Below are 7429 nucleotides of genomic sequence, written 5' to 3' on the forward strand. Positions count from 1 at the left end.
GGTGGGAGCAGGTCCTGCAGCAAACTCAGGACTTCTAGTTGCAGAAGGGGATACAGCAGGTGACTGTCCTGGAGTCCTGTGCTGATTTTATCCTGTCTTTACTGAGGCAGATAACTAACAGAGAAGGATGTAGAACAGGGAAGCCTCTGCTTGTGTGCAGCCTGCCACCAATAATGCCAAACAACCTGGTCTAGTAGAAGGTGTCCCTGCCCACAGTAGTGGGGTTGGAACTAGATGACTCTTAAGGACCCTTCCAACGCAAACTATTCTGTGATTCCATGACCCATGCCTTTGGAGAAGAATGCAAGGCTATAAAGCACTTGCCCCTTGGTGCCTCATATACCTAGTGAGACCTGGGCAGTTTTATAGGCTGGTGATCTCCTACCCACAAGGATTAATCATATACACCTCTCATTCCCCTGTCCACTATGAATTCCAAGACATTGCTTCACACCTTGGAGCACCTCATGTACTTTTTGTCTGACTGCACCTGTGATTTTGCTTAATTTCATGATGTTGGTTTCTTGGCCATAATATGATTTAATGATTTATACTGTGGATAAAACATCCTGTTGATTCCAGATGACTTGTCATCATTTTTCCATAGGGAGTTTCAAGGGGTTCTGCTTCACCCACTGAGATTTTGTGCATGGCCACATGCCTCTGTCACAGAGCAATAACCAGCACTGTGTTGGGAGGTTCCAGCAACTGTTTTTTCACCATGATTTTTGCCTCAAGTGAGAGGAGGTAAAGAACCTCCTTCTCAGACCCCTTTTAGGGGCTGGAAGCCAACAGTTTCCTTCTGTGGGTCACAGCCCACTCTTCACTGGATGTTTCCATGGAAACCCTTGAGACCATCTAGCCTGGGATATTTCTGGTGAAGGACCAAGTAGTTACTAAGAGATAATGAAGGACTAGTGATGGCAACTTGGGAGCAATACTCTTGTGGTGGCCATAGAAAGACCCCTTCCTAAACCAGTCAGCAACAACAAACAGGAATAGGCTGTCAATCTGCCAGTAAAAGGCTTGGCAATATTTGGAAATATCAATTCTGTAATATCTGAGAATGGAAAGAGGGGAGAAACAGGCACTGCTGGCTGAGAGCAAGCACCGCAGCATAGACAGTAGAGGACTCTGCAGAATTCAGTGTCTCCACAGGTTTGTACAGATAATTACACTAGTTTAACTTACAAACACAAATTACTGTCTGGACAATTCTTGAGAAATTCTGAACATCCCTACAGAGACTACAAATGAGACAAGAAAATCTATTACAAAGTCTATTACACAGCAACTAGACCTGGGCATGTCTTGACAGAGCAAAAGAAATTATTTGAAACTATTCTTAGATAGAAAACATCAGAATTCTAAAAAATAGGACTTCAAGAAATTATATTCTTCTAGATACCTCTACCTCCTTCCACTTCTAAAGGGCAGGGGAGAATTGCCAGATGACCCAATATGAACCTCTCTGTGGTGTAAGCCATTAAGTTTCTCTCACTCCTTTGTGAACCAAAGGACTTGGGCAAAAATGCCAGAAAGCCAACCAATCTGGAGCTGAAGGCATTGAGGGGAGGAGAACCCATCCTCTCTCTTATGGTTTGCTTGTGGCTGATCACCTTTTACCATTTAGAAAGTCAAGTCTAAGTTTTTTAATAGAATCCATCTTGTTTAAACACCAGCTATCAACTTCAGCTATGTCTTTCTCTAGACAGAAGTGAATTCCCATTACAAGTAAAGCACTATATGATTCATGTCTATTTTTTTTGTTCTTGTTGGTATTAAGCAGCTAAAGATTTTTCAAGCCTTGGAATCCTTCTATACTTCTTCATGGCCTCTCCAGTTTTTGATCTCTTTAAAAAACAGGACCCAGCAGATAAAAACTCACCTTATTTCTACTATCTACTCCACTGTGAGCACCCCCAACCAGCACTACCCCTTTTTGCTCCATGTGTATACTAGGCTCTTTTTAAGGTGTCTTGTCATTGCATCCCTTTATTCTTCTCTGAAGTCTCTGCTTTTCAGGATTCAGGAGTATCTTCTAGGTACATTACTTGCATTCATTAACCCTAGCCACATAATTCTGCATTTGGACACATTAAGACACAACTTATTTAAATTGTTCAATTTATGAAGTAATCCACCCTGTGTGATGGTTCTGCATTATTGTCTTTTCCTCATGTGCTCATTCCAACAACTTTGTCACAGCCACAAATAAAATCAGTGGCAACACTATTATGACTTCTAGACCATGATGGAACTGTTGGGCCATAACTGAGGTTCCAACTCTGCAAACAATCCAACTGTTTGGTTATTTCTGCAATGTTAATCTATTTCTTTAGAACTGTTAGTCCATCAACTTTTAAGCCATTTAACATGATATTGGGAGACTAAGGGAGACTTGGTGTGTGTAGTATGAAGCACGTTACCAAAGTCTGCTCCCTCTACACAATTGTGCTGAACCTTCTCACCTACTCAAGCAATGAAGTTTGGTGTGTTTCCCAAGATCATTTTTCCTTAACCCACATGTACTGGTTGTGGTTATATTACTACTCTTTTATTCCTTATCAAAGAAATCATGTTTTCTTTTCCATTATTTTGATTAGGACTGACTTTTAACATGATGGGCTGGCTTAGACAAATGGGACCTGGCCGATATCACCCTTTCTGAAATGGCTTAAGCCTTTTTAGATTTACATTTATTGTTGTAAATGAACCAGCCACCTCCTCTGCTGACAAAGGCCAGCAGGAGTGCACTTTGAGGTGTGTATCACTCTACATTTTCCCCATAGCTTTACTTCTCACTAGGCATTTCCTACTGATTAGTGTCCAGAAACAGATTATGAGGTCTAACAGACCTTTGTTCTGACAGCTTTTCCTTTGTTACACTCATTTTTAAGACTCCAGGGTTATTTGGACCTGCAGATTAAACTATCAATAGAATGACTGCTTATCCCTCATACTTCCTCCGCTTTGGGACATATTTTTACAAGGATTCCTTTTCAGTGGAACTGTCCCGAATACACCATGCATGAAAGTCAGCAGCTACTACAGTCATGAAGTACTGTTAGTCACTTTTACTACTGTTAGGTAATCCTTCTTACTCCTTCCTTTTTAGTCCAATGACTGTGGGTAAACATTGGTGCATGTGCAATACTATTAACAACAAAAAGAGAATGTTATGGAAGACATTAGATCCTTGGATAAGATGGCAGTATTTCCTTTTTATAGATGAGTTTCAAATAGAAGCTGGAAGACAGAAAAACTATTCGAGCATTTTCATGAGAATATATTAACAGGGGACTATTCTGGGAGAAATTAAAACAACCTCCCTTCACTTTATTTCCTACCCAGTCTCTAATTCCCCTTCATCACTGTGGCTGCATAGGAAGAATACGAAAAGATCATTTCATCAGGCTCAGTATGTTTACTGTACAGTGGAGTAACCTTGACTCAACTCAAAATGACCCTTCATTGCCAGCTGATGGGTTCATCAAGGTTGAAGAGTGGCTACTAAAACAGGATCATGTAACTGGATGATAAAGTAACTATTTCACTGTAGATCAAGAAGCAAACACATCTCTACCCAAAGGCCTTTAAACCAGGCACCATAAAGCTGACAACCCTCCAGTTAGCCTCTTATAACCTCAGGCTTAACAAAACAGGAGCTTCAGCTCAAGAAATCTGGGAGTGTTAGTCTGCACACTGGTGTTTGCTACAGATGTTGCCAATACCTCAAAAAGGATCTAAATAAGACACAAGATAAACAGGAAGGAACTGTGACTGAAAATGGCTCTTTACCAGTTTTTACAATTTATTCTCAAGGACATTATCAATGAGATGGATGGATTATCAGCCTCACTGACTTACAGCTGTACCAGTTTTTCATGACTTGACAGACACACCAACTCCTTTTATGGAACCTGACGGCAACACTGTAATAGCCAATGGGATAACTAAGTGTCTGAGTATGAAATTATGAGCAGGTATCTCCAGAACTATGACTGCTAAGTTCAAGTATAATTTTAAGAGGATACTCAGCAAAAGCCACCAACTTCATTTGCCTTTGTGAGGAAAGAGATACCTACTGCTAAGTGACACCAAAAAAAACTCTAGGGAAAAGTATAAAGGAACAGTGGATCACAGGTAAAATTAGAGGTGGAACACAACAGTTTTGTTCACAGGACTGAACAACTGAGCTATAAACTTATATACAAGCTGTATTCTGTCTCTGGTGTATCAAAACTGACACAATCCAACCACTAATCAAGGCCAGAAATCTTATTGGTTACAATATAGTTTTACCCTTTGCCTACTGAACTCTTCAAAAGGTACAAGTTAGAAAAACATTCCTGCAAGTTAACCCATGTTGTTCCAAAGTTGTGCGAGCACACCTACTGTATCTGCAGTTTCCAAGTGCGTCCTGCCCTTGGACACCTCTGTGGGCTGTGGGAGCAGAAAGGGCTGTGAATATCAGCTGCAAACACAGCTTCCTTCCTGGCAGCTGCACCCATGGGAGTCACCCTGTTTCTGATCACACCAGGTTGTCTGTGGCCTATTGGAAACCAGAGTGGCTGGGGACAACATTTAGGTGATGGCTTCATCAGAACAAAATTACTCAAATGACTCCGATGACTCAAAATCTGCTGGTATCTGGCTCCTGAGTGGTAAAGAACAACAAGGTTGAGGTGAAACATTATACATTTACAGGGTAAATGGCCAGCCAGTCGAGAAGTTGAGATACAGGTATTGCAAAACATCCAGCCATTTGCCTTTTAATGGCATTAGTTTTTTGGAGGTCTTTCCCTGCAACAACATGACAACTAGATACGCTGAATCTTTGAGGGCAATGTGCCCTGTATTCTGAATTTCCATTCCCTACGTGAATGAAAAATAGAATAAAAGGTCCTTGGAACCAAAGAGCTTACAGGACATCCTGCTGTTCATTATAATTTTCTATGCACTTCACATTTGTTGAAAAAACTGGCTTAAAAAGCATAGAATTATTCAAGTTGGAAGGTCCTTCTGCAGATTTTCTCATCCAACCCTCCTGCTCAGAGCAGGGTCAGCTACAGCAAGTTGCTCAAGGCTGTGTTTAGTTGGGTTTTGAGTATCTCCAAAGACAGAGCCTTCACAATCTCTCTTGGAAATCTGTTCCACTGTTTTGAATAAATTCAGTCTTAAACATGTTTAAGGACAAAAAAATAAATTTCCAATTTTTTACTTTTCTGTATTATATTTATCTTCCTGTTGCTAATGTATCCACCATCATCTTTCTCTGCTTGTTCCTTTAGCCTCTTCCATACTGACGAGAATATTTACTTATGACTATTTTACATTAGTATCACATGTAAGGTCAAGTTTGGAAAATCTTTTTAAGGTAAATATTTTAGGACTCCCTCGTGTAACACAGGTCTGGGCTTGATTCTACAAAAAGTTGAACTCCAATCCTCATGGAACTGAATAAAATATTTTTTTAAGTATTATGGTGTCTCGGTATTATGGTGCATTGTGTTTGCATGGCCAGGTTTTGGTAGCGGAGGGGTTACAGAGGTGGCTTCTGTAAGAAGCTGCCAGGAGCTTCCCCCACATCCAGCAGAGCCAATGCCAGGTGACTCCAGGATGAACCCCCTGCTGGCCAAGGTGAGCTCATCAGAAATGACAGTAACACCTCTGGGATAACATTTAGGAAGGAAAAAAATATTATTTCCTAGATGTAATTGCAGCCAGAGAAGAGCAGAGTGAGAACATGTGAACAACTCTGCAGACACCAAGGTCAGTGGAGAAGGAGGGGGAGGAGGTGCTCCAGATGCCAGAGCTGAGATTCCCCTGCAACCTGTGGAGAAGTTCATGGAGAACTGTCTCCCATGGCAGGGACACCATGCTAGAGCAGGGGAAGGACTCCTCTCCCTGAGCAGTGGCAGAAACAACCTGTGATGAACGGACTGTAACTCTCATTCCCTGTCTCCCTGAGCCACTGGAGGGGGAAGAGGTAGAACTTGGGAAGGAGGGAGGGGTAGGGGGAAGGTGTTTTTAAGATTTACTTTACTTCTCATTATCCTGCTCTGATTTTGTTAGTAATAAATTCAATTAACATCCCCAATTTGAGTCTGTTTTGCCCTTAGGTATTTGGTGACTTATCTCTTCTGGTCCTCATCTCAACTCATGAACCTTTGTTATACTTTCTCTCCCCTGTCCAGCTGAGAAGGGGAGTGACATCCAGCCACAGTCAACCCACCTGGGTAAAGCTTGCAGGGTGCACGTTTATCAAACACTACACTGAAATAAACTACAGGCATTGCCCAAATTACATTTTATGCCTGTGTGTTAAGATAGAGAAGTCTAGTGTCTAAAATGAAAGTGGAGTCAAAGCTGAAACGGAGGTTCACTGGCAACATAAACACCACACATTTGCTGTTCTCAGCCAGATAAGTCCCATTTGCATCATTTGATAAGTGCAACAGCCAACTTCCTCCCAGTTTACTTAAATGTTAAGAACGCCCCTCAAGAAAGCCTCCTCGAGCCCTACACAAGAACACCAACCAACACCTCCTCATCTCCATGAGGTTACTCATGGCATGTAATTTCTAATGCCTCAAAAACTTTAGGATGCATCTTTCATGGATGAACAGCAATTCTTTCCTTAAAAAAAAAAAATTAAATTAATTTTGATTAACTTTCATGACAAGGATGAGAAAACACTTCTAGGAAGGGCTTGGGTTTCGACGCCACATTATTTCCAATTTTCTATGGCCCACAAAATGCGACCCCCCCTGCCCTGGTACTGCTGTTATGTGAGTGCCAGCGCCGTCCCGCCATGCGTGGAAGGGCCCCGTTCTGCGTGGGGACTGGGGGTCCAGCACCGCGCCCCGAGACTTCCCGCTGTCCTTCTCGTTCCCAGTAATTCCCGTCGGCGGCCGCGCCCCGCGCCAGGGTGACCCGAGGCCGCGCAACCCGCGGCCCTCGGCCCGCGTCCGCCCCAGCGCAGAGCCCCCGCACCCTAAAAACCTGCATCCTAAAAGCCCGCACCCTAAGAACCCGCTCCCCGCCGCGTAGCCCCGAGTCCAACCCCGCGGCGGGGCCGCGGAGTCCCCGGAACGCACGGCGGGGCCGGGCCGGGCCGCAGGCCTGGCGGAGCGCGGGGGGGACTGGCCCGGCATGGAGGGTCCGGGCGGGGCGGGGGTCCCGGGGCACCGCCGCGCTCCGGGGGGCGCACGCCGAGCCCCGGGCGGCGCAGCGCGGCCGAGCCGCGGCGGAGGCGGCGGCAGGAGGAGCCGCGGGACCGAGCGCCGCCGCGCCGCCCCCGCCCCGTCGCCCCGACCGCCGCCTCGCCCGCCCCGCACACAGGCCCCCGGCCCGCCCGGCCGCCCCGGCCCCCGCCGGGAGGGCGGGACCCGCCGGCGCGGAGCCCGCGGCCCGCTCCTGTAGC

This window comes from Lepidothrix coronata, unplaced genomic scaffold (genome assembly GCF_001604755.1).
Source record: "Lepidothrix coronata isolate B3197 unplaced genomic scaffold, Lepidothrix_coronata-1.0 Scaffold135, whole genome shotgun sequence".
Lineage (NCBI taxonomy): Eukaryota > Metazoa > Chordata > Aves > Passeriformes > Pipridae > Lepidothrix > Lepidothrix coronata.